Genomic DNA, 27,866 nt, shown 5'->3' on the forward strand with positions numbered 1-27,866 from the left:
TCAATGGGAATTGAGCCCCTAACTGTCATTTATGCTTCTGAAAATCTCCTTTTGAATCTTGTCCATTCCGAGCATTGGGCAGGTGTAAAATGGGGGTGAAGGAGGAAACAAATTCTCTAGCAGATTGTTTATTTTAAAAAAAAATTGGCAGCTGATTGAGACTGGTTTTGGGGTTAGGATGTGAGAATAAGGCAAGTAGAGAGTAATTAGTTGACAATGTATTCTGCTTGCACTGACAGTGCTTTTTAGTACCAGTGGGTGAAAGTGATTAAATTAAATAAGAAATGGTTAAAGTGAAAGTTAGTATGGTCCAGTGGACAGGACTCCTACTGTGTGACCTTGGACAAGTCACAGCTCCTCTCTCAGCCCTTTTACCCTTTGTCTGTCTTGATTATTTACCTGTTCCTAGCGAGGACTCTCAGGGTGTTGTATAGTGACTAGGAGAATGGGGCTTAAATCTTGGTTACATAACACATATTCAAATAAACAAAATTGTACAAACATTACTTGGGAACCACATTATTAATGCTTTGAAAAAATTTCATGCCATTTTTGTTGTGTTTTGTTCATTTACTAATAAGCTTCACTTTAAAGATCTCAGCTTGGCCAGTCACATCTTCTGGCCTCAATATGGTGGATCGTATACTTTAAAATTGCTTTGAAAACATATGAATTACTTTCTGTTCTCCCACACTGACTGTGCACCATACTGATGTATTCAGAAGAAAAGTTGGCTGATGTACTAAACTACTGGTTTTGGCCCACTGATGGCTATTATAGTTTGAGGAATAAAGGGAATGGCAGGATACTTTAAGATTTCTTTTTACTTTTTGGCAAGCCACTGCACTCCATTCATTAAGGCCAACCACTCTTTTCAGCCAAAACTTAATTAACAATAATATATTCCCTTAAATATATATGTGCATCTGATGGGGTGGACTAGGCCCTGAGGCCCCCTGCTCAAGGCCTTGTGACCCTGCCACACCCCAGCCCAGAAGAGGGCAGTGGAGAGGGCCTCCAAGCTGCCTCGAGTAGCTGTGTGGGACACAACCAATCAGAAAAAGAGGCTCCAGAGAGCAGGCAATCAGGTCTCACCAGGCTTGTATAAACGAAACTTCAGGGCCAGAGTGAGTTCAGTCTGCTGGCAGGGATTGGAGGAGCAAGAGGTGCTGAAAGGCTGGACAGAGCAGATCCTGGCGAGGACTGGGGAGCAAGGAAGGAGCTCCTGACTGACTGCTGGGACTAGACAAAGATAAGGGCCATTGGGAAGTGGCCCAGGGAAATGCAGTAGTTAAAGGGACGTGGTTGCTACTTATAGGGCCACTGGGCAGTTGCCTGGATCCCCTCCTTTCAACAGCCATTGGGGCAGTGGCTATGCTCTGAGAAAAGGGAGCTTAGATAGGCCCAGGGGAGGGACTATATTTGGAACTGTGTTATCCCAGAAGGGGGCTGAAGTGAGACTGACCTGCTGTGGTCAGAGGACTAAATGTCAAGTGAAGAGTCTCCAGGGAGGAAGCCCAATGGGCGCTGCTCAACCCTAGAACAGGAACCTTTGCATGTAAGCTGGCTAGCCAGGATACTGAGATAATTCTCAATCTGACCAACAGAGCTTGAGTCTGGAGAGGGCTACAGTGACATTGTGCCAATGGAGTGGTACCATGATTGGCTCTGTTGGATTGTTGAAGGACTGAACCTGGGGAAGACTGCAGGACATTACTGAGGGCTTTGAGATAGGCCCAGTTGGACAGTATACCCTGGAAGAGGTTTGTTTTGTTTGTTTTGCACACGGACTGTGTGTGACTTGGCCAGAGGATTGAGTTACCAAAGACCTATTTGATGAGTGCTGAGGCTGACAGGGCTCTGAGTGGAGGAAGTTGAGAAATAACGGCAGTCATGCACACACTCACAAGAGGTGAGTGTATCCCATACCATTTTGAAATACACAGTGGGGATTACTAGGTCTCCTGTCATCTACAAACATTTATTGCTGATGTACAGCCTCATATCTATGCACGCTTAGGAAATACAATGGATTACTTTTGCTCACACCGTAAGCATGTTTTTAGCTAGATGCCAGGCAACCACATTCAACCATTGAAAAATAGCTCCCTGGAACCATCCAGTTTTAAATATATATTCTTGTTAACACAGGTACCTAATATACACTCAGTTTCAAATGTACATGTGTTGTGTCTCTTTTAGTGAATATATAAAGCAATAACACATCATAAATAAGTCAAGAATTTTACTATCATATGGACTACCATAGTGCAACTTTAGCTAGTCTACTCTTTTTTATTGTAGATAATTTAATTTAAATGCCCTTTAACAAAAAGAGAGTAAAACCATAAAAATTAAGTGTTTTCTCAGAAGGAAATTATAATTTTAAAAGAAAAGCTGAAGTTATGACAACATCAGGTCTTTTAAGAGCTCATGACCATACTGCCTATTGGATACTATATTGTGCAGTCATTTGTCTTTTATCATTTCAGCTTGTGAAACATGGTTTGCATAATTAGGGGAACATCTATGAATTGCCAGTCTGCATGAAACCCAAGACTCATCTCATCCAGTATCTTGTCTGACAATGGCTACTGCCTAATGCTTTAGAGAAAGGTGTCAGAATCTCACACTAGGTAGATGTGGGACAAGTCTGGTCTCCACATACATTTCAACCTGATCCCTAATAGTCAGTTATTGGCTTAAGCCCAAAAGCACAAGATTCAGTATCTCTTCCAATTTTTTTTTGTTAATTATGATAATTCTGATGTTTTTGGTACCAATATAAATATCTTATCACATTATTTAAGACATTTTTAACAGTGAACTATAGAAACGTTACGTTGCATGCTAGACACTAGGGATGTGAATACTGTTTAAAAAATTAACTGTTTAAATGATTAAAAATGTTGTCTAAACGGTTAACAGTTTAAGCGGCTGGGGCCCAGCTGGCCGGCGTGGCTGGGGCTGCTCCAGCCAGGTGCCACAGCTGGGCCAGCTGTGGCTGGGTGGCGCTGCTCTGGCTATGCGTCATGACTGGGCCTGCTCTGGCCACTGGGGTTAATGGTTAAGGTGGTGTCTGATAAGACTATGCTTACAGGTTAACTGGTTAACCTTTTACATCCCTACTAGACACTTAAGATTTATACTTATGACATTTCAAGCTGGGCTACTGTTGGATTCTTGCTCTTCTTTCCACTCTTTTCAGTACTGCTGCCTGTTTGAAGTCATGCAGGAACAGCAGGGATGGAAGCCTTCCTGCCCTCACCTCCAAAACCACAATCAGTTTTGTAAGCCCTGTATATTATCAGTTATTTTGTGGAACAGTTGCTTTCAACAGAGCTGGGAAGACTTATTCAAACCAAAACCCAACGCTTTCTCCTTGTAAACCACGATTCTGTCATTCCAAATGCTTTATCTTCAAAATGCTATAGAAGACAGGGCCACTCAGAGGATTCAGGGGGCCCGCACCACCGAATTGCTGCTGAACACCCAGCACTTCGGCGGCCAGTCCCAGAGCAGAAGGACCCCCAGCCGCGGGTCTTCTGGGCACTTCAGCAGAGGGTCCCGGAGCGGAAGGACCCCCCACCGCTGAATTGCTGCTGAAGACCTGGAGTGGAAGAAGCTCAGGGGGCCCGGACCCCGCGAGAGTTTTCTGGGAACCCCGGAGCAAGTGAAGAACCCTGCTCCAGGGCCCTGAAATACTCTTGTGGGGGCCCGGGACAAATTGCCCCACTTGCCCCCGCCTCCGGCGGCCCTGGTAGAAGACTCCTTTTCCAACATTGTTCGAAGCACACATCTAGAATGTAGTAATGCACATTCAGTACCATACATCCATTTTCCCTGAGAAGTATGTACTTCTACTTTAAGACAACTAGGCCTGAACCCATGAGTTCTTGCAATGTTGCTAATATATAGTAGATGGCGGTCATGCATTAGAATAAATAAGATTAGACGTTGACCCACTCCTCTTCACTGAGTGGTAGTAAGTCTGATTCTCTTTTCTCTGATGTCCAAATGCACATAGTAAAAAAGGGATGAGAATTGGCATGTTTAAAGAAACATGGGTGGAAGTATGATCATCACGTTACTGAGATGCTTTATTCAGCAGTTCTGCTTTTAGACTTGCCTCCTGTTGCTAGGCAGTAGTTTGTGAGCTCAGGAGCAATGCTCATTAATATCCTCCCTTATCCTGTCCCCTCTTATACTGCTTATCCCTTTTAACCTTCTGCGCATACATGCAATGCTCCAAACCTGCACCATACAAGCTCACTCCTTGCTGTATAACAGGGGTTCTCAAACTGGGGGTGGGGACCCCTGAGGGGGTCACAAGGTTATTACATAGGGGGTCATGAGCTGTCAACCTCTACCCCAAACCCCGCTTTGCCTCCAGCATTTATAATGGTGTTAAATATATTAAAATGTGTTTTTAATTTATAAGAGGGGGCTGTCGCACTCAGAGGCCTGCTGTGTGAAAGGGGTCACCAGTAAAAAAGTTTGAGAGCTACTGCTGTATAAAATATGCTTCTTGGTCACTACAAAAGATTTCTCTTTACATGCACAGTCATACCATAGATGGAGTTACATGAATGTATGTATATTTATTCTTTAATACTTCACAGCAATTGAAAGGCCACATGAACTTTATGCATCAGCACACACTGCTAGCTCTAATTTTCTCCCTGCAGAACTATTTTCTATCAAATTTCACTTAAGCTGGAGAGATGATGTGAGCAGATGGTTGTAACTGCCCACTGCAATAGGGATATAGCATACAGACATAAGTATATGCACCAATCAGTACACCACGATATTCCTGTAAATAACGTCAGATGCAATAAGATGTCAAGATTATTTTACAATATAGTTTTTGTAGCCTATCCAAGATTTCAGGTTATTATTTCAGTAGTGCCTAAAGGCATCTGAAGGTCATGACCCCACTGAGCTGGTTTCTGTACAAACATAGTAAATAACAGTCTCCATGTCCAGTAGCTTCCAGTCTAATTGAATTACAGAATATGCCAAGATTTTCAGGAGTGATTGGTGATTTGGGGTATCTCAAATTTTGGATGCCCAATTTAAGACACGTTGACAGGGGTGGGTGATAAGTTAAATCTGAAAATTAAGGCCTTTTAAGGTGTTTCGAATTGGGCACTGTAGTGAGGCAGCCTGGTTCCCCCCCCCCACCCCAGAGGTCAGGGCACAGGACAAGAAGTACAAAAGCCCAACCCCAGAGCTCACTAGAGGCCTGGCCGCTGGAGAAGCCAGATGCCTGTGGCCTAGCTCCCGGTTGGGAGATTCCTGCAGCTGGCGGCTGATCTGAGGACTGGTCCAACGCCGACCAGACCCTGGAGAAGCTGGTAAACCTGCTGCTGGCAAGTTACCCAGAGGAGCTGCCAAGCCTACCACCCACCGGGTACCCAGAGGAGCCCATAGTGCTTGACTTCGTAGAAGACTCTGTCCAGATGCAGTTACCTCTAGAGTGGGAGGTAGGAAGTAACCCGGGGGCAGCTGAAGCTAATCTGGCTGCAGCACATCCAGGGCCAATGTCAGTGTGTTGCAGTCAGGATCCCCACTGACGCAGCACCGGGTCTTCTGCTGCTGCTAGGGTCCCAGGCTGGGACGCAGTGGAGCGGGTGGCCCTGCATTCCCCCTGCCACCCAATGTGCAGGTGGCAGTCTCCCCTTCTCCCTGGTCCTTCGGAGCTAGGACCTGGGCCTCCTAAACTTATTTGTCTGCTCAGCACCTGCCTGAGGGCCTGAACTCCTGACTGTTTGTTGCCCCGCCCTGACCCAGGGCCTGGGCCTGTTTTTCAACTGTTTGCTCCGCCCTGCCCGAGGGGCTGAGCCACTGACTGTTTCTTGCCCCATTCTGATCCAGGGCCTGGGCTTGCTAATATTAAACTGTTTGCTCAGCCCCTGCCTGAGGGCCTGAGGTGCTGCCTGTTTGCCGCCCAGACAGGCTAATTCCCTGACTCACCGGACCTATGTAGTGAGGCGGCCTGGTTCCCAGCCTCCCTAGAAGGGGACAAGCCCCAGCCGAACCCCTACAGGCACACAGAACCACTATTAATTTTTTTAAATCTTGGCCATGAACTCCTATTTAGTTCATTCCTTTCTTTTGGGACTTTACATTGCAGAAATGTTAAATAAATCCAGAGTAGTCTGACAGACCACAAAGAAAACATAGTGTAAAGTTTTTGCACAAAGTAAGTAAAACCCCCAGTTGTCTGGTCATCTTGTGTGCCTCTTTGTGGCAGGGCATGGTGCTGCAGCCATACTGCCTCTGTTTCCCTAGTAGAGTTTTGAGATCATTCCGGTGCCTTATGGCTCAGCCCCCTGGCCAAGTCACTACAAAAATTCCATCAACCCTAACCCATTATGGAGAAGCAGAAGCTAAAGTCACAGTTCCAAAACACATACAAAATAAAGAAGTATTTATCCCAGTTTAGTTTAGTTCTGAGCTCCTCTAAAGTTAATTGTCCTCCCAACCTCTGGAAGCCCATGAGAAACTCAGGTAGTCCAATTTCACGGCTGCCTTTCCTTTATGCCTCGGACTGAATGATGTCTCCATTTCTCAGCACCTTCCAACAGGTTTGAAACTCACTATATGTATAGCAGTCAGAGCTGATTGAACTGTGAACTGAGCACATTAACCCTTTCCAACATGAATGGGGTTTGAATATGCCATCACAGCCTCTCCAAGTTAATTTAAATTCTCAATGTATGCCCGCTACTAAACTTTTTAAAGACTCATTAAAGCTGTGTGTGTTTCTTGGAGACTATATTTTTGTGCTTACTTTGGGAATCAGGTAGCGAACATGCCCAGTGTATACATCAACAAAAAGGAAGAAGTTATTCCAGTCCTTATCGGCAATGGTCAGAAAAGCAATGAGAGAAAAGCAGAATGACAAAGTTTAATATACATCTTATTATTTCCACTTGTTTTGGTCATCTGTTTTGCTGACGCTCCTTTGAAGGGAGCATTGTGGTTTAAAGGCATCATAGAAGAAATGTGTTTTAAATGAGCAACTCAAAGGAAGAGTTGAAGGAGACCTATTGGACCACATCAGAAAAGGAATTCCAAGTGTAGGTGCTAAGTGGAAAGGAATGAAGATAAGAATGGGAGAAGGAAATAAAGGATGTGTTTCATAGTGTGACTATAGATAACTAAACTGTCAATTTCAGGTCTGCAACCTAACTTTCCTAAGATTTGTTTCTGAACCACCTCAACTGTTATTTCAAAAGATACAGACATATAAATTCTGGCAGCAGAAGCAACCACTGTAGTTATGGTTGAAATATAATTTCTGTTATAGCCTCCCTTATTCAGATGTCCTCAGCTTTCTCAATAATTCTTTTTGGACCTCCACATTTTATTCATGGTTTTGCCAACATTTTTTGGCCATTTTCAATAAAATCCATTCAGCCATTCTTGAGTTCTGAAAGTGTTTTAAAAAAATGCATTCATGCCATTAAGTCCCCCACAACCAGAAATTGTGTGCATGCATAACTAATTTTCTTCAAACTTGGTTTGTTTTTCACCTCTTAATAAGAATTAATCAAGCCAGGTTTGACGCATGTATGCACTATGCTATAACCTACTGGGCCAATATTATAGATAATAAGAATGGCCATACTGGGTCAGACCAATGGTCTATCTAGTTCAGGATCCTGACGTCCAACAGTGATCAATGCCAGGTACTTCAAAGGGAATGAACAGAACAGAACAACCATCAGGTGATCTATCCTCTCACATCCAGTCCCAGCATGTGGCATTCAGACACCTTCTTGATATATATTTTTAATCTAGTTATAGCTTTGGCCTTCACAACATCCCCTGACAATGAGTTTCACAGGATGACTGTGCGTTGTGATAGTACTTCCTTTTGTTTGTTTTAAACTGGCTGCCTATTAATTTCATTGGGTGACCCCTGGTTCTTTTAATATCTGAAGGGGTAAAAAATACTTCTTCCCTTTCTCCATACCATTCATGATTTTATAGCTTCTATCACATCACCCCTTAATTGTCTCTTTTCCATTCTGAATAGTCTCAATCTGTTTAATGTCTCCTCATATGAAAGTTCTATACCCTTAATCATTTTTGTTGCCTTTTGCTGTACATCTTCCATTTCTAATATCTTTTTAAGATAAGGTGACCAGAACTGCACGCAGTATTTGAGGTGAGGGTACACCATAGACTTATATAGAGACATTATGGTGTTTTCTGTCTTATCTGTCCCTTTCCTAATGGTTCCTAACATTCTGTTAGATTTTTTGACTGCTGTTGCACATTGAGTGGATGTTTTCAGAGAACTATTCACAATGACTCCAAGATCTCTTTCTTGAGTGGTAACAGTTAAGTTAGACCCCATCATTTTGTATATATAGTTGGGATTATGTTTTCCAAAATGCTTTACTTTGTATTTATCAACATTGAATTTCATGTGCCATTTTGTTGCCCAGGCACCCAGTATCATGAGATCTTTGTAACTTTTCAGAGTCTGCCTTGGACTTAACTACCTTGAGCAATTTTGTATTGTCTGCAAACTTTGCCACCTCACTGCTTACCCCCTTTTCCCAAATCATATTGTCTGTTATAGCTATCCCCCTACTCCATTTTGTTTCTCACAGCTGTCCCCATACTCCATTTTGTTTTTGTTCTCCTGTGGCCGCCCCTCCCTGGCTGTTAAGTTGTTTACCAGGGCCACTGCCCTTCTCAAAGGGAGGGCCTCTTAAGTTGTTTACCAAGAGCCATTGCCCTTCTCAAAGGATGGCCACTTGTGCTGCATGCTAGGTGGGACCACTGCCCTGTTCAAAGGGTTGGTCCTGTTATCACCTTGTTAAACCTGGGCTTTGTGTAAGGTAGGCAATGCCCAGAGCTGCACGAACTAATGTGTTTTTAAGATCCTGGGCATGAGTCATAGGCCTCATGTGCTTTTGAGTCCTGAAGTGTGAACTCACACCTATTGTTCAGGACTCTGCCCAGGTACGTCTCTGTGCTCACCTGCAGTTTTTCCCTATGTCTCCTCCCCTGTGACAGAGGGAGCCTATCAGGATTACTGGCGGGAAACTGCCTGAGTCTGCCTTTAAAAACAGGCATTTTTAAAACAAACATCAGAAAGGTTCCTGCATTGCTGCCTAGTCTGATCAGCCAGGGGTTCTGGGGGGTCCTTTCTCTGCTCTCGTTTTATTTTTGAGCATACCCCCATTTTTTAGCCCCCCACAAAGAACGAATTGCTGCCTGAGAGATCTCCCGATTATCGAGACCGTACCGAGCCCTCCTTGCTTCTTCTGATGTTGTTGCTGCTTCTGCCTTTGCTGCTACCTTGGGGACTGGTAAGAATCCCTCTGTGAAACTTTTATTTTGTTATTTTAGCTGCTGGCTCTGTTTCCCCAGCACACAGACTCAAGCTAAACCTTGGTCTGTGTCTTAAAACCTCTCTTAAATCCACGGCGCTTTCCACTAAAAATAATTTTGTGCCGCCGCTAAGCTCTGCTCCTGTAGGCTTTGCTTCAGGGTTCACTGCTTTCAGCCATATCCACTGCTGCAGCCACCATCCCTTGGCTTCCTTGGGGGGCTGCCTTGTAAGCTGTATCCTGGGCACATACTACTCTGCCTTCTATGACCTCCCCATAGCATAAGGTGCACCATAGGTTTTGATTTTTAGTTTAATAAGTCATAGTTTGCTAAGATTGTAGCGCTTGTAAGTTTCACCTGCCTTGCTGTAGTTTCTGTTTTGTTGCTCTGTATAGTTGCTCGTTATAGTTTGCTTAGAATTGTGAGATTTCTTGTTTTGCCTAGTCATTGGTTAAGATAGATTTAAAAAAGCCATTGCCTGGTCGTATTCTGTACCTGTTTTGTTACTTTGTATAAGCTGCTTGTCATTTCATATAAATTTGGTTAAGTTAGATGATAGATAAGGTTTTTGCTGTTTGAATTCGTCTTCCCGCTGTCCCAATCTCTCCCTGAACTTTCCCGTGTCTGTTTTTCCTCTGCTCCAATCTCCCCCTCTGTGTACTTCCCCGTGTCTCCCTGTTGTAACCCCTTGCTGCTTTTCCCCCCATGTAACCTCCCAAACCCTTTGCTGCTTCTCTCCCTTTTTTGGGGGGTGTCCCTCTAGCCTTTCTTTACACCTCTCTGCTTGCCTCTCCCTGTATCCCCTGTGTTCGTGCTCCCGCTTCTCCGCTGCCCCTCCCCTACCGAAGATCGCCATCACACTGCTCCGTTTGTCTTCACCCCGCTGCTCCTCAACTTCCCTGAAGTGCTCTCCGCTGCTGCAACCTGTTTCTTCCCTCAGCCGTCTCCCGCATTCTCCACGTGCCTTCCCATCGCTTGCACGTTCAGCGCCCTCCCCTCTTGCTGCTCCCAGACTCCCCTTAAGTGCGCTCCAGCTGCCCTTGTATCCCGTACGTCCAACCCACAGGCTCCTGAAGACTCCTGCTCTGGGCTTCACCCCACAGGGCTTCAGAGTCTCTCGCTGCTTGCAGCTGCACTCTCCTCTCATCAGTTGCCACTGATCATTCACTCCCCTCCCCACTCCTGTTTCTTGACTCAGCCTTTAGGTACACTCTTGCAGATTATCTGCTATTACAACCTCACAAATTAAGTCATTAATTTTCTTCTATGCTGTTACATTGCATAATTTCACTTATCACCCATATTGTATCATTGCACTGTGATTCACATCTTACTTGTGGTTATAACACCCCATTGGTCGCCTCCACTTTTCTGATATACTTTGTATTTGCATTGATGCCACTGTGTTACATATATATATATATATATATATATATAGCTATTAACCACTTAATGCTTTCTATCTGAGATTGTTGACCATTTCATATAGAAGCTACCATTTTACTTTGCATTTCTTTTTGGTACATTTTGCATTCCACACTGTATCTAGAGTTGTTCCTATATAAAGTTGAGTTGCTTATTGACTGTACTGTATCCCATTGTGCTGAACCCCACTTACTGCACCCCACTGTTAGAACTCCCTACACTGTTCAATAAGAAGAACCCCCCCATCATTGTCTATTGTAAACACCCTATACACCCCATCCCATCGTATTTCATTGTTAAATTCCCACCACTTCCCTTTTCCTTTAATAAAGAAATTAATTGGCACCCCACCTGTGTGGTAATTGCTCCCCAAGATCCCATATACCTGCGGGCAGGGACATGGCGTGACGAACAGGATCTTGAGGTAACAATTACTGCCCTCCCTGTCCCTGGAAAGAGGCCAAGACCTCTGGGACAGAGGAAGATCAGACCAACCACCTACAATACCACTTGCTGCAAAGTAAACAGCAGTCTGAGGCCCTAGAATGGGTCTGTATTATTGGCAAAGGCCAGGGCTCCAGGGTGTATACCACCCACCTGGGGCTCACTGATGTGGGGTGCCTCTTAACCTGCCACCCCACATTCAGGGCCAGCCCTGCTGATTCCAGCCTCCGGCCAGTCTGCACTAAGGCAGGAGAGCCAGCCGCAGATTCAGATCCCACCCGCCTCTGGGGAGAGGTGGGAAGAGTTGTGAAAGCCTGCGGGAGGGCCCATCTAAGCTCACCCCTCGAATTTTGCAGGGGTCCCCCACCCACCAGATATTAACAGAACTAGTGCAGAAGCTGGATGAAATTCAAAAGCCCAAGAAACTGTGGCATGACATATATAAGCTCCAAAAGGTAGCCACAGTTACCTATGAGATCCTGGCCCAGGCCCTTGATAAACGAACTGTTTTGCATGGGTCCCTAATGACCTCGGCCAAGGAGGCCACTAGCCAGCCTAGCCAGGAGGGACCACCACTGACCCCTAGCCTGCCCAGTCCCAATAAATCCCCTGAAAAACACCCTCATATACCCACCCAGAGGCCTCATCTCCCCTCAAGAAAACCCCACTATACCCAGCCCTACCTTCAGCCCCTCTAGAAGCCCAAGCCCATGAACCTGCACCCACTGTCACCTCTGGTGAAGCCCTGCCGGTATCCATCAGTCATATAAAGATTGATGACCAGGGCAACACCACACAGGTGACAGAACTCCGACCCCGCTCCAAAGCAGAGATGAAGGAGTTCATCTCAGACACTGCTAGGGGGGCCAATGAGCCGCCGCTACTGTGGCTAGGTCACCTGGCTCTGGAAAATGGACAGGAGTTAGTGGATAGGGAAGAGGGCATAGTATTAGCAGGACCAGTAGCTGGTCCAGGGGTCTCTCAGGGAGCCTGGTAATATCTAACACTGCATGGCCCCTGACTGCCCCAGCCCTGGCCTTCCTCCATTTACAGCACTCCCTTCAAGGGGTCCAAGTCCCCAGAGGAAGCATCAAGGACATCTCTTCCCTGAGATGTGCCATCGCAGGGGGGTCCATCATGCTGTGGTCCCCTACCCAACACCCTCTTGAACTTACTCAGGCCTAGATTAACCAGGTCAATGCCTTCAGGCATGTCATTGACCCTACCGAGATACCCATAGACGAAGCTGCCATTGACTTAGCCATGGATAACAGTACCACCCCTGACACTGGGGCAGTTCTGTGGCTAAGGGGGTATGCTGGGTGCCCCATTGGGTGACTCTATGAAGCCCTCGAGAAAATAAGATGGCCCTCAGCCCAAGCTCTACCCATCAGTCCACCCCACCACATACCAGTTCACAACCCAGGTCCCAGTACTCACAGCATTCATTTACAGAACACAAAATTTTTGGGTTCTTATTGTACAAGGGCCTCACTAAGGAAGTTGTACTTAAGCTCAGTAGTGAGCAGCAAAGAGCCTTGGCCATAGCTCTGGGATGGGAAGAGCGCCCAGAACCTTCCCAGCCAAAAAACGGGTAATGGCCGGGTGCTTGGCTGCGGCCAGCACCCGGCAAGGGGATCCCCGCCCCTATTATCCGCTAGTTTTTGACAAGGGTCTCATCATACCCTTTTTGCTGGACACGGGGGCACAGGTGTCCATTGTTCCTCCTCACGTCCCTCACACTCCCACAGGACACACCATTTATGTGCAAGGCCTCAACAGCACAGAACACCGCCCAGAAGTAAAGGTACATGCATCCATAGGCCACACACCAGTAACATTTCGGGCCCTAGTGGGACCCATGCCACTCCTTGGGGTTCAGGAGCTACTTCGTTTTAAACTGGCCGAAACCGTGCTCGATGCACTACCAGTCACCCTATCGGGTGCCAGTGCCCCCCACGAACCTGAACTGCTCAACCCCATACCCTAGAAATACAGACCCATACCCACAGCCCCAGAAGGTCAACCACACATTGCCCAGCTCATTGAGACACTGCTTAATGATAATAAGATTCGGCGTGTGTCAGGGAGCAAATACTTGTCCAGTGCATGGGGAATCCCAAAACCACACAAGACCAATGAGTATAGGATGGTTATAGATTATCGCGCCGCTAACAAACACATACAGTCTGTGGCGGTCGCCGCCAAATGGATATCCCCACTATAGAACGCATCCTACTGGATGACACTAACCAATGGGCCTGTACAATGGACCTAAAAGATATATTTTATCAGATCCCCCTCTATGACCCCAAGGGACTGTTAAACTTCGCTTACCAGGGAGCCCAGTACCAATGGCAAGCGTGTCCCCAATGGTACAAAAACTCACCTGCCTGTGCCAGTGAGGCCCTAAACCGCACATTAGAAAAGGTACCATCCCTCCCCAACATTCATGTTGTCTATTACGTGGACGACATTCTTATAAATGGCACCACACCAACTGAAGTACAAAAGGTCACTGAACAGGTTCAGGCTGCTTTATCCACCGATGGGTGGAACCTCAGTTTACCTAAAAGTGTCCTCACTGCTACTTCTACCTTTCAGTTTTTAGGTTTTACTGTAGAGAAGGGACAGCTACACCACTTAATTGGTGAGTGGGTGGTAAGTTCTTTCCCTTTGGGGGTAGCTCCCCCCAGACGTGAAGTGCAGCATGTGTTAGGTGTAATTAACTATCACAGACAGTTTCTCCCTGCTGCTTTGTTGCCACAACTATCTGTTTTGCAGCAATATGCCAGGAACGTTAAAACCCCTTGGACACCAGAGGCCGAGCAGGTGGTGTCTTCCCTGGCTGCCTGGTTGGGCTCTGGGCCCACCTTGGCTCGATGGAATCCCACCAACCCTATTGAGATTACCCTCACTGTGTCCTCAGACCATGTGGCCGTAACTGTGTCCCAAGAGGACCTCCCTGTCCACAATCAGGCCCGGAAGCTGTCAGGACCCGAATATCGTTATGGGCCTGTGGGCATTGCCATGTTTGCTGTCCAGTGTGCTCTCCCATGGGATAAATCTGCCACAGGCACCCTAAAGGGGCCTCATGTGGAGCTTCTCCCATACCTCACCTTCACCCCGGCCCCCCAGTTCCAGGGAGCCCCTGGTACCTGGGAGCGACTTGTTTACCAGGTCCAAGAGGTATTTGGACATTGGGCCCTCAAGTCCTCCTCCACCACAGCTCCCACTGAGCCGGAGGCTATTGCCCAACTGAGTGCCTATGCCCCTTGGATTGTATCTGATGGGGGCACATCGCCTTCTCCCCGAGCAGGAATGCTGTGTGCTACCTATAACACCCTCAAAGTTAAACCCTTAGATTTTTCCAGCTCATCTCAGAAGGCTGAAGCAGAAGGCATCCTGTTGGTAGCCTCTCACATTGTGGCAGCCCACCCGAAAACACGCGTAGTCCTGGGAGTGGACTCAAGCTACTGCGTGTCCATACTAGTGGGAGATGGACGGCCCACCGCTCATGAAGAAATATGGGCACAGATTACTCAACTGGCAGCACAGTCCAAGCTGCCATGGTTTGTTACTCATTGTCCTTCACACAGGAGTGACAGTAACCCTCTTCATTCCAGCCTGGATCTACAACTCCGAGAACATAAGTGTAACACATCCCAGGTTAACATTATCTCTTGCAGCGATCCCTTCATCACCTGGCTCCATAAAGAGTGGGGGCACCTGCCTGCCCATGCCCTACATCAGCTGTTGACTGACGAGGGAGACGAACATCGAGCGTGTCTAGGCAGCAGTGCACCCAAACTGTCCAAGGGTGTCTAAGCTGCCAACAGGCACGAGTCACTAACAAGCCTGTCTATGCTCATGGTGCTTATAGCCCTGAGCACTTTAGCCCGGGTAAAACCTGGCAGATGGACCTCATTGTCCCCCTCCCGGGGGCCAAACAGTATCCAAAGGGGCTTGTAATAGTTGACCTAGGGTCTCGTCAGTTAATGTGTTCTCCCCTCAGACGATCTGCTGCACCAGCTGTTTCTGTAGCCCTTCTCCAGGTAATTGCTGCCTGGGGGGCACCCGAAGAGATCCAGACCGATGGAGGGCCTCCGTTCACCAGGAAAGCTATAGACCAGACGGTGTCCCAGTGGGGGGTGCGTCTTCACACCCACCTGCCATATCACCCCCAAAGCAATGGAGTCGTGGAGAGATGGATCGGAATGCTGAAGACCCAGATTCGGGCCATACTTGGCACCCCTGATTACAAGGGGAGGGACCGGGTCCTGCCTCAAGCCCTCATTTCCCTTAATGCAGCATACAGCCGATGGCCAGAGATCGCTCCTAAACCACGGGAACCTTGGAAACCTGCCTATAGTATTTCTCAGCCAGTGTGGGTCTCTATTCCCAATGCCCAGGGAACCTGCACTCCACTAGCAGCCACCATCATCACACCTAGCCGGTTCCCTAACACCTATCATATTCAAATAGATGGACGGGGCAAGCCTGACCTGGTCGACCACAACTGGCTTAGTGTTCGGTCATAACAGGCCTTAGATGGTCCACTTTTCTTTTATGTCTTCATAGAAATCAGTCGCCATGATTGCCACTCCGCCTCGAGAAAACCCCCTGGTTGCCTGGTTGAGAGCCTTCGCCCTACAGGAGGTCCTCATTGGGAACCTGTCAGATGTTCCCCCATCACACGATTGCGTTGCCTGTACAAGACCAGAGACTTCAGAGGGAGGGTCCCCCTTCCTCTGGGAGTTCCTCCCCCTCACGAACCTGACTCCACAGCATCCAGCTTCAGCCTGCAACAACACAGACTGGGTTCATCGGCTTCTTTTCACGTGCAATACCACCAGCGACGACCGAAGACCCAACTCATTCGCCCCTGTTGCGGTGACAGGACCACTCCCAGCAGCCCCCTGCATCGTGTTCTTCGGCTTCTCCAATCCCACACCGTTGGGGCAGTATCCCAATTGCACCCAGTGGTTCATAGGACCTCATCCTAATCCGAACCCCAAAAAAGGAAGCTCAAGATACCGCACTGAGTTCACCACGTTTATTAATCATCGTCCAACAAGTACAGTGTTTAACCCCACTCAATTCCTATCCACAGCTCAGACCCATGTAGAACTGAGACAGGTCAGAGCCGCCCACCTACTATGGATGGAGGTCGATACACCACCCGGCCAGAAATCCCCCCAGCGAAGCTCCATCCATGACCAGTTTCTACCCTCTTCCCCAGGACAAGTGTGGCTCTGTGGGAACAACATTGCCCGGACTGCTCTACCCGCATTCCCAAAGGGAGTATGTGCCATCGGGCAACTCGTCATAAAGGGGGGAGGGCTCTTTCACCACCGTCGCCCCTTCTTCTCCTCACCACGCAAACGACGAACAGCCACTGCATGGGAGCGACTCAAGTCAGCCACCGAGATAGTCATAGGAGGGTACATACAGTTTAACCCCCTCTCCTACAGTTTAACTTTGCAGCAAACCCGTGGTCTGTCGCTTGGTCTGGAGGCCCTCACCAACATCACAGCCGAAGGACTTTGTCGAACCAGCGACGCCCTCACTATCCTAGCTAACTACGCCGAGCAGAACTTCCTTCTGATCCAGACCATCCTACAGAAAGACTTTTGTGTTGCCTTGGAGGACCTCGATGCTCGCTTTAAGGGACAATGTTGCCTGCGCCTTCAGCCTGGGTGGAACAACGTCTCAGCCGTGGCTGACCAACTATCCTCCTTCGCCGTCCAGATTCGTGAAGAGCGTATGCAGTGGGATTGGTGGCAAGCTCAGGGGTCCGGCTGGGGTCCTGGGCTCAGTCCATCAAGCACTGGCTTATTACTGTTGCTATTGTTCTTGTAACCTTTTTGTTGGGGATAGCAGTGGTCAAGCAGCTAATTTGTAAGGTTGTGTCAGCCCTGCCTTTGCAGGTGAGGTTTTCCTCCATCCCCTTGGACAGCAGCAATGCAGCACCTCCATACTACGAAGACGACTACTTGTAAACCCCTTTTTTTCCCTTCTTTTTTTTTGTTTGGTCTTTGCATGGGACATCCCCCTCACAGCCCGTTCAAGTCGGCTAGGGGGGCATGTCTGTTACAGCTATCCCCTTACTCCATTTTGTTTCTTACAGCTGTCCCCATACTCCATTTTGTTTTTGTTCTCCTGTGGCTGCCCCTCCCTGGCTGCTAAGTTGTTTACCAGGGCCACTGCCCTTCTCAAATGGAGGGCCCCTTAAGCTGTTTACCAAGAGCCATTGCCCTTCTCAAAGGGATGGCCACTTGTGCTGCGTGCTAAGTGGGACCACTGCCCTGTTCAAAGGGTTGGTCCTGTTATCACCTTGTTAAACCTGGGCTTTGTGTAGGGTAGGCAATGTCCAGAGCTACACGACCTAATGTGTTTTTAAGATCCTGGGCATGAGTCATAGGCCTCATGTGCTTTTGAGTCCTGAGGTGTGAACTCACACCTATTGTTCAGGACTCTCCCCAGGTACGTCTCTGTGCTCACCTGCAGTTTTTCCCTGTGTCTCCTCCCCCGTGACAGAGGGAGCCTATCAGGATTACTGGCGGGAAACTGCCTGAGTCTGCCTTTAAAAACAGGCATTTTTAAAACAAACATCGGAAAGGTTCCTGCATTGCTGCCTGGTCTGATCAGCCAGGGGTTCTGGGGGGTCCTTTCTCCGCTCTCGTTTTATTTTTGAGCGTACCCCCGTTTTTTAAACTCCCCCCCCCACAAAGAACGAATTGCTGCCTGAGAGATCTCCCAATTATCAAGACCGTGCCGAGCCCTCCTTGCTTCTTCTGATGTTGCTGCTTCTGCCTTTGCTGCTACCTTGGGGACTGGTATATTTACCACCACTGGTCCCAGTACAGACCCCGCAGGGACAAGGCTATTTACCCAGGGGTGAAGGTAGAAATAGGGACTTACTGGTACAGGGCTGGGTTGGGGCCAGCTATGGCCCTCAGAAGAGGCGGGACCTTGGGCAGTAGGGGCGGCGATGGAGGGGGTCAGAACCAGCCACGGCCCACCATGTACTGGGACAGTTCCTCAGATTTGTCACCTAAAAAGAATGGCTCAAGTGATGGTATCTCTCTTAATTGTCTGCAGTGAAAACTGATGCAAAGAATTCATTTAGCTTCCCGCAATGGCTTTGTCTTCCTTGAGTGCTCTTTTAGTATCTCACTCATCCAGTGGCCTCATTGATTGTTGGCAGGCTTCCTGCTTCCACTTTTTTTGGTTAGTTTTTGTGCCTATTGCTAGTTTCTCTTCAAACTCTTTTGTGGTCTGCCTACATTATACTTTTAGACTTGATTTGCCAAAGTTTATGCTCCTTTCTATTTTCCTCAGAGGCAAAAATACATCCTTTAAAAATAAGATGTCAAATCCTACTGACTACGTTTTAGTCTGCTGTTTAGCCATGGTGGCTTTTTTTTGGTCGTCTTACTATTCCTTTTAATTTAGGGGTATATGTTTAATTTGAGTCTCTAATGGTGTTTTTATTTATATTAATTCATATTTTAAGATTAAGCACAATGGTTCAAACTTAAAGCCCATTGGGCATAAACATCCATGTTTGTATTTGTCAGAGTTTAGATTGTATGGGTTGATGGAAGAATGTTGCTATTATGCTTAATGCTCCAAGATGGCAGTGCTGGCTGATGTGTACTATATTCTGTAATGGTTAAAAAAGAACATGTGCATTATAGACTATAAATATATATTTTATGCAAAAAAACCCAACTTTAATACAATGCTAAGTTTAGGAAATCAGGAACTCCAAAAATCATGAAATGCGAAGTTCATTTTTAAAATGGCTCTAAGTGTTTGCTTAAAGATACTAATCAAGCTGAATGGAGAAACAGTCATAAAAGGAATTCAAGGCTACCAGACCTGAGAAGCGTAGATGGAGAAGACTCATCTTGTTATTAGTCCAGGCAATTTAGGATCCTCTTCTTTTTCCCATTATCTTTGCACAATATTTTTTTCATTAGCTGGGCTTTCAACAACAAATTTTAGATTTGTTTTTTGATAATTACATTTTCAAAAAATATCTTAGGCTCAGGATGGAGTAAATTGGCATAACTTCACTAGGGCTAACGGAGCTACATTGATTTATAACAGGCAAGATTCTGGACCTTTGTCTTTAATATCTCTTTTGAAAGACCTCTTAAGAAGCAAACAATAGTTGTTATACCATTGTAGTACCATTGTTATAGTTATGGTTGAGAAAGGACTTCCCTTATTTTTCAGCTGCCTCTAACTTTCTGGAGCAATAGTTTTTTTAGCTGAAATTTCTTCATGCTTGTTCTTAATCTCAGAGGTAAATGTTTTGGAAAGTTTTATAAAATTACTTTTCGCTGTTTTTTATGAAATATCTAAGCATGAAAAATTGGCAAGTTTCACCAGTTATTATATTTGTTATTTATGTCATAAGCTTTTCTGGACAGGGATTTGGTTTTATGTTACATGTATTTTACTGCTGCAAAATGCAGCCTACAGTTTGACACTTTTTAAATAAAATTTAATTTTTGAAAAGCTTTTTAATGTTTAATAACTCAGTGGCTATTGTTTTAAACTTCATATTTGTCTTGGCTTAGTGGCTTTCATAAATACTAAGACAATTTACAAAATCCACCGTTTGAGAATAGTGGCCCAATAAGATTCTCAGTTGCACACGAAGAGCACACAATGACACTTAGGAAGGTGGGGTGAAGATGGCCTTTGAGCTCCAATCCTGGCCCAGCCATTTGCCATTCCAGTCCCTGGCATTAAATCTGTTCTAATTCCTACTAGCTACCACCCACCCCCAGTGGCAGTCAGGGATTGATGGGGTGTGGGGCACCCTAGGAACCCATCACCTTCCCAGCCTTTCTGTGTCAGGTTGGGTTGAAGCAGGAGATGAGATGGCACTACATCCCCAGAAGCAGTTGCTCCAGTGCAGTGATTCTATATTGACATGAGGGCTGGATTAAAGGCTCTCCAGATGGTGTAAAATGGCATTCAAATCAATGGGGCTATGTTGCACCATCTGGAATCTGGCCTTATACATTTCCATTTAAATATTAATTTATTTCCATTCTATTCAGTGTGCTGAAGCTGCACTATCTCATGGTGTTCTTTCCTACCGCAGACATGCCGAGAAAGGCAGCAGTGGTAGAGTAAGACTCCTCTCTGATTCCTGCAGTTTCCAGTCCCTCTCTGCTACTTCTCCCATTTCTCCCTTCATATAGTTATCTCCCCAGCTCCTTTGCCATTACACACTCCTGGTTTCCCCTGTTCTATTCTTCACAGTCACTGGGCTTTATGATTTCAGCTTCCATGTTGATGTCCCCTCTAACTTCTCCTCTCCTCACCTTTACCTCTTCATTTGACTTTCAACACGGGATCAACAATCAGTCACCAGATCAGCCACTCACTAGACACTTATGAATTCATTTTCTTCAACCATCACTTCTCCTTTGGCATTGCTCGCTTCCCCCACAGCTCTCCATCCTCATTGTCCTCCAGTAACCCTGACTTTTCCATCACTGAGTCCCTTCCGCACTGCTTTCTCCTTACTCAGTTTCACTGACAAAGAACTCAAGACTCTGCACTCCACTTTGTGCCCTCATCTCTTTTTATGTCATTCCCTGCCTTCTCTGCTTTGCTAACAATGCCCATCTTGCTGCCCCATTCATATAATTCTTCTTCTTCACTCCCCACGCATGGTCTACCATTCTCATGATTATACACCAGACCACTATCCTCTCCTCATTCAAAATGTTCCACAAGACTTACTTCTGTTGTGATACCTATGAGAAGTTAGCCAGTTAATAACTGCTAGGTAGGAGAGAGACAGTGATAGTTTCTGCACATAGAAAGAAAGTGGGAGGAAAGAACTAACAGTATGCATGCCACTCATCACCCTGTTTGCTCATTTTGTATTCCTTTCCCTCACCCTTCCTCAGTTGTTTGTCTTTCACCCTGTAAATTCTTCAGCTCAAGGACAGTGTCTTCTTATATGTTTGAAAAACACACTTCATATCACAATAACACCGCAATATGCTAAGTAAAGTCCTTGTATGTATCCCCTTGGAGCTCATCCTATGAGATGCTGACCTGCACCTTCAACTCTCATTGGCATGTCTGAAAAGAATGAGTGTTGAAGCACTCAGGGATTCACAAGATTGGGCCATTAAGCAGTGCTTTATTTGGATGCTTTGCATCAACAACAGTAAAAAGAACTCCATGTGTATGTCTCTATATTAATATATCTTGTACAAGGGTTTGCTGGGGCTCGACCCTCTCCGGGGCAGCGGGGAGCCATACTGGCTCACTATACACCATTGGTCCCGGGGAATTAGTCCGGCCGTGGGGTCTTCCTCAGTAGCCCTTGCTGTAGCCGGCAGAAAGGCGGTTAGCCCAGCCCTGGCTCAGGACGGGGCAACACCGCTAAGTCAGGAGCTCAGGCCCCAGGAGGGCTGAGCGGTAACAATAGTATTAAGCCCAGGCCCTAGGCAGAGCTGAGCAGTAAATACCACAGTGTGCAACCCAGGCCCTAGGTCAGGGTGGGGCAGCAAACGCTGAGTTAGGGGCTCAGGCTCTCAGGCAGGGCTGAGCAGTAACCATAGGCTCAAGCCTCCTCAGGCCAGGGAGAGGGGGAGACTGCCACCCAGGAGTTGGGTGGCAGGGGGGACGCAGGCCCTCCCACTCCACTGTGTCCCAGCCTGGGGCCCTAGCAGCGGCCGAAGATTCGCTGCTTAGTCAGTGGGGATCCTGGCTGCAACACACCGACATAGGCTCTGGTAGTGCTGCAGTCAGACTGGGGTCGTCTACCCCCAGGCTACTTCCACATTCCCCCTCGGGCCCTACCTGGGTCCTGGTGTTGGCGTCTGGGGGATCCAGAAGCATGGGTTCTTCGGGGCAGGGGTTGATTGGCAGGTCCGGCAACTCCTCTGGATAGCAGGCGCAGGGCAGGTCCAGCAACTCCTCCGGATAGCGGGCGCAGGGCAGGTCTGGCAACTCCTCTGGATAGTGGGCACAGGGCAGGTCCGGCAACTCCTCCGGATAGTGGGCACAGGGCAGGCCCGACCAGTCTGGGCAGCCGCCTTGGGCCACAGGGGTTTCCCAGTCGTGGGCTCCGCTAGGGACATCTGTTCTCTCTGGCCGCTGGGCTCCTACTGAGCTCTGAGGGCCAGCCTTTATAGTTCCAGGTCGTCACCTGACTCTCTGAGGGGCGGGCTCAGAGCTTCCTAGCTCTGCTCACCCCAGCCTCCGGAAGATCTCTTTCCCTCCGGGAGCCACACCGCCTCACTACAATCCTCATTATTAGCTTCCATTTCAGAGTATTCTCCACAATATGTGATTGCTTGGGATCCAATTACTTTAACTATTATGTTCACTTTTGTTACTCCCCCATCTGCTAACACACACAAAATTTTAGTCTCAAGGACAGTGCCACACTCAGGATGGAAGATACATATTTTTATGAGATGTAGACTTCTACAAGAGTTACATCCAGCTTTATTAACTGTAAAGGCTAATTCAGCAGTAAGATTTTCACAGCATTATGAGTCATCCATTGGAACCTGCAACTAAGATTTTCCAGTGCTAAATATTTAGTGACTACAAGGTACTGAACTTCCCCCTATGAATATATGTTCAAGGAAAAATATGTCAAAGACTTTGTCATAAATACATCCTTTACCAACATTCTGACTTCAGCAGACTGAAATATTGGTGACTACCTCTTGTCACTAGTATTCTATATCACAGAGGCACCAATCAGGACTCCTTAGTTAAGCAGCTGATTATAATTGCATGACTAACTTTTAATAGATCCTTATGAAGTTTTTTTTTGTGATGATTTTAAGTTAAGAAGATTTTGGCAGTGTTTCAAAAGTGCAGAGTATATAGGTCTGAAATGACATGTCTCCAAATACCCCTTTCCAAATGTAAACAATAACTCAGTTTTTATAACGATTACAGGGATATCTTAGATGAGCCAATAAAAATAAAAAATCAAAACAAAGTCACGGCAATCTCACTGCACTTTTTAGGATGCTCTTTGACTTGTGAAGGTTGGGTGGTTATCTAGGCACCAATGTTTCCATGACCGGATTTTTTAAATAAGTTTACATCTGGAGTCTGGAAACTGGGCCCTTGTTCCCACTTTATGTATTCTCCCATTATTCCTGTTCTTATGTTGCTGACCTTCCACTACTCATTTGCTATGTCCAGCATTTTAATAGCAAGAGAACTATAACTGCTCTGTTTTCTGATTACCTGCAACTGAGATCATTGCTGGTACCTAATAAATCCTCTTTCTCGTTGCCAGTATTTCATGGCTGTGTGATGACTTAGTAAATGTTAGTCAAAACATATAAAGGGTAAAAATGTACAGACCTTTCACCAAGGTTCACTACAAGGAAGGCCTTTGGTTGCTCACTGCCCCATGATGTTATGCAGTTAAGTGTTATTCTGTTTGTGCTGTTATTGAGAAGCAAAGATACACAGAAAAGTGAAACCTAATATGCATAAAGGAACTGAGAGTGAAGAGGTCTCAATAACCCCTGATATGGGGAATTACCTGGCTAGGCATTGAAGGAAGCATTAGGGGAAGAAAATTTGCAGAAAGAAAAGGACATCAGGGTGAGATGGGATGCAAGAGATGGAACCAAATAAGTCATCTAGCTAAACACAGATGCACTTTGAGGCTTATCCAAAAAGAACCTCCAAGTCTCATGAGGGTCTCTCATTATCTGTTAAAAATGCAACATGCTGTCTGGATGGGCTTTTTTGATGAAGCATAAACAGATTGTTTAGCAAACACATAATAATGAAAATGCAATTGTAAGTAAGTGCAATATAATACAATTTAATCCAACATAATGGAATGCATTTCATCCACTTTTGAAACCATTAACCATAAGTGCAGAGGTATGCATGCACAAAAAATTTAATGAACACTTCTGCAGCAGACTTTATTCCCCCTAAAAACAGAAAGATGTACAGATCACGAGTCAGACATGCAAGTCAAAGACAGGATCAGAGGAAATGGGAACGTCATTGCTGCAAGAACAAACAGTCACAGTTAAGGTCCTTTAGTGGTCCCTAAGTGTGTACATCACACTGGCCTCTCCTACAGCTGGCAGAAAAAGTAGGTGAAGAAGCCTACAAAACACCAAAGTTTCACTATTTACCTGTTCTTGCTTAGTTCCTGCTGTCTGGTATCATTACCCCCTGAATGCATAATAAATAAATAAATAAATAAAACCCTACTTTTAAAAACAGTTGAGGCAAGTAGGTTATCACACTTCCCTTGCTTGTTTTTGCTCTGGCATTTCTGACAAGTATAGCATGTGGTACAGCAACTGTCAGTCTGACCATGCCTCTTTTTGGAGGGTGTGTGAGTATGTGTCTGTATGTGCATGTATCAGAAGTCCTGTGGATCTTCTGCTTTTCACATGTAACAATGTAGAGTTCTCTATGTTGCTTTTAGGTGAGAGTAATGCACACTATATATTTTTGTGCTGCATGAATTCATGGGATGGGTTGGCAGGGACCAGAGAGTTTTATACCTCAGTCCACTTTATTACATGCAGAGTACTTTATAGCACTAGCTCTTTAGATCTCTGTCTATCCCTAACTCAGTGTCTTTTTTTGGGTGGATGGGAAATCCCACATCCAAGGAACATTAAATTCTCTTGTACTTCATTTTTCAAGAACTAAAACCACCTTCAGACTGTCTATATACATGATCCCTTATTGTTTAAATTTAGGCAACTAGATAGATCTGCATTTATTATGCATATATGTATTTATCAGATGTCACAGTGAAGAGAGTGGTATTAGAGCCTAAGCAGAAGAGAGTGGATTAATAATATTTTTATTAACATTTCAACAGGCATTTAGAGAACTTAACTGTGCATGATCAGTAGTATGTAAGAGTCTTTTTGTTATGACTAATTTTTGAAGTTTACACTCCAAAGATCATAGTATATATCACACCTTACAATAAGACTGTGGAATTATCAATGCCATTTGTATATGCATGGATGAGGAGAGCCACCTTGCTTATGTGAACATAATTTAAATGAGCAAAGTACAGTGAAGCCCTAAAATCAATGGAAGTGTCAGTTTGGATGCAAAACTACATCTCAGACTATAAATAATTGAGTTATTTTACTGGTCCATCCTCACTGGTGGTCAGAAACATATCTTACATGATACATTTTTGATAATAAGCTTCCCACTAGTAATGCAATAGTTTAGTTAGTCCAGAACCACACCATGTAGTATTTTTATCAACAGAAATGGAGGTAAGTAAGAGAACTACAATTTCAGGGGCGGAAAAGTGTGTCACATTAATTTTATATGTTTTCTAGCTACAATATGTGCCAGTGAGATTATCTTTCCTGTGCCTTTACTAAACTGAACAAGCTAGAACTGATCTCATGATATATGCGACAAAGGAGAGTGATCAAGTCTCCGCCCAGTAACCCTGTCCAAAAATCCTGACTCTGCAGCCAAAACTTGGCAATAAGTGGATGGGACCACATACAGTGGAAAAACCACCCACGAGCATTGTGATATTTATTATACATAAGAGAATATGCAACCCGTATCTGAACCCAATTGAAGGGGAACAAATACTCTGTGCAATAGTATGAATAAAGTTTCCCAAACAGCAAGGTATAGACAGATACGATTGAAGCCAGCAAAACATGCATTGCATAAAGTGCTTATAATATTGCAGTTCAAGTCTGTTCCCATTTCTGAGATGATTTCACAGCAAGAAAAGTTAGATGTCAGTAGCTTGTTGGACTCAGAAATAAGTGTTTTAAATATATTAGATGTTTCTTGAATACAGTATATAAACAGAACTTGTTCATTAAAGGTACAGGTAGCTTTTATATCCCTAATGACAATGTGGTGTCTAGCCCCTGAAATAGGAAATTAAGATATGATCAGGAATATTATGTTCAAGTTGCAAGTTAGGGGGATAGTGTATTGTGAAACTAACTAGAAAGATCTTTAATGTCAGTGAAGAATAGATACAAGGTATTTTTTTTAACAGCCCAAGGCTTTTTACTTAGTGTAGGCATTTGATAGCGTCTAATTCAAAATTTCCCCTACCACCACTGTTATTCAGGGATGAGTGCCTGTTGGTTGTGACTCCCCACCCCAGAAGTAGTTTCATTTCAGCGGTGGTGCACCTATTTATGATCCAATTATTATATAAGGGACCATTGTGATCATCTAGTCTGACTTCCTGTGTAGTACAGGCCATAGAACTTCCCCAAAATAATTCCTAGTGCCGATCTTTTAGGGAAAATATCCAATTTTAATTTAAAAATTGCCAGTGATGGAGAGTCCACTGCAACCCTTGCTAAATTGTTCCAGTGGCTAATTACTGTCACCATTAGAAATGTGCACCATTTTTCCAGTGTGAATTTTTTTTGCTTCAACTTCCAGCCATTGGATTGTATTACACTTTCTTTACTAGATTAAAGAACCCATTATTAAATATTTGTTTCTCATGTAGGTACTTCTAGGCTGTAACCAAATCATCCCTTAATCTTCCTTGTTAAGATAACTAGAGTGAGCTCTTTGATTAAAGGATTAAATAACATGCCTCATAGTGATACTCATTCTCATGACTCTTTTCTAATTCTCTCCAATTTATCAATATCCTTCTTGAACTGTGGGCACCAGCAAAGGTTGCACTGGTGCCAAATATAGAGATAAGATAACTTTGTTACTTTAGCTTTGTTTATGCATCCCAGTATCACATTAGCTCTTTTGGCCACAGTTTCACGCTGAAAGCTTAAGTGCAGCTGATTTTCCACCACCGCCCTGAAATCTTTTTCAGAGTCACTGCTTCCCAGGTTGGAATCCCCCATCCTTTAATTGTGGCCTACATTCTTTGTTCCAAGATGTATACTTTTTCATGTAGCCATATTAGAACACACATTGTTTGCTTGTGCTCAGGTTACCAAGCCATCTGTGAATCAGTGACCTGTCCTCTTCATTATTTACTACTCCCCCAAATTTTGGGTCATCTGCAGACTTATATCAGTGATGATTATATGTTTTCTTCTAGGTCACTGATGTTAAATAAGTTTTCCCATCTCTCCGGTGTGTGCCCTAAACCTCTTGACTCGGAGTCTCTCTCTCTCTCTTGCTGAAGCTGTTCTGTTGTATATAAGCCATTAAATATGCATGGGGCAAGACAGTGAGAATGACTCTAGTCCAGTGGTTAGGGTAGTCACCTGAGAGGTAGAAAAACCTCACTCAGCTGGGCTTTTGTGGATCCCATTTTTATGTGCCTCTCTCTTCCCGTGCATTGTATAAAGAACCTAGGTTCTTAATTCAAGGCTGTGGCTTCCACTGGGTTGCAAGGCCCCTAAAAGTGCAACAGTGTTGAGCATAGCAACACTTAAGTGGGGGTTGGCTCAATGTTGGTCCTAGTGCCTGAGATCCCCATTATTAAAAGACTCTCTATCATACCACCACCACATCCCTATCTGAAAGTCGACCTCAGAATCTCAGGGTATGTCTACACTATAGGATTATTCCGATTTTACATAAACTGATTTTGTAAAACAGATTGTATAAAGTCGAGTGCACGCGGCCACACTAAGCACATTAATTTGGCG

Source organism: Gopherus flavomarginatus, chromosome 7 (genome assembly GCF_025201925.1).
Source record: "Gopherus flavomarginatus isolate rGopFla2 chromosome 7, rGopFla2.mat.asm, whole genome shotgun sequence".
NCBI classification, from domain to species: Eukaryota; Metazoa; Chordata; order Testudines; family Testudinidae; genus Gopherus; species Gopherus flavomarginatus.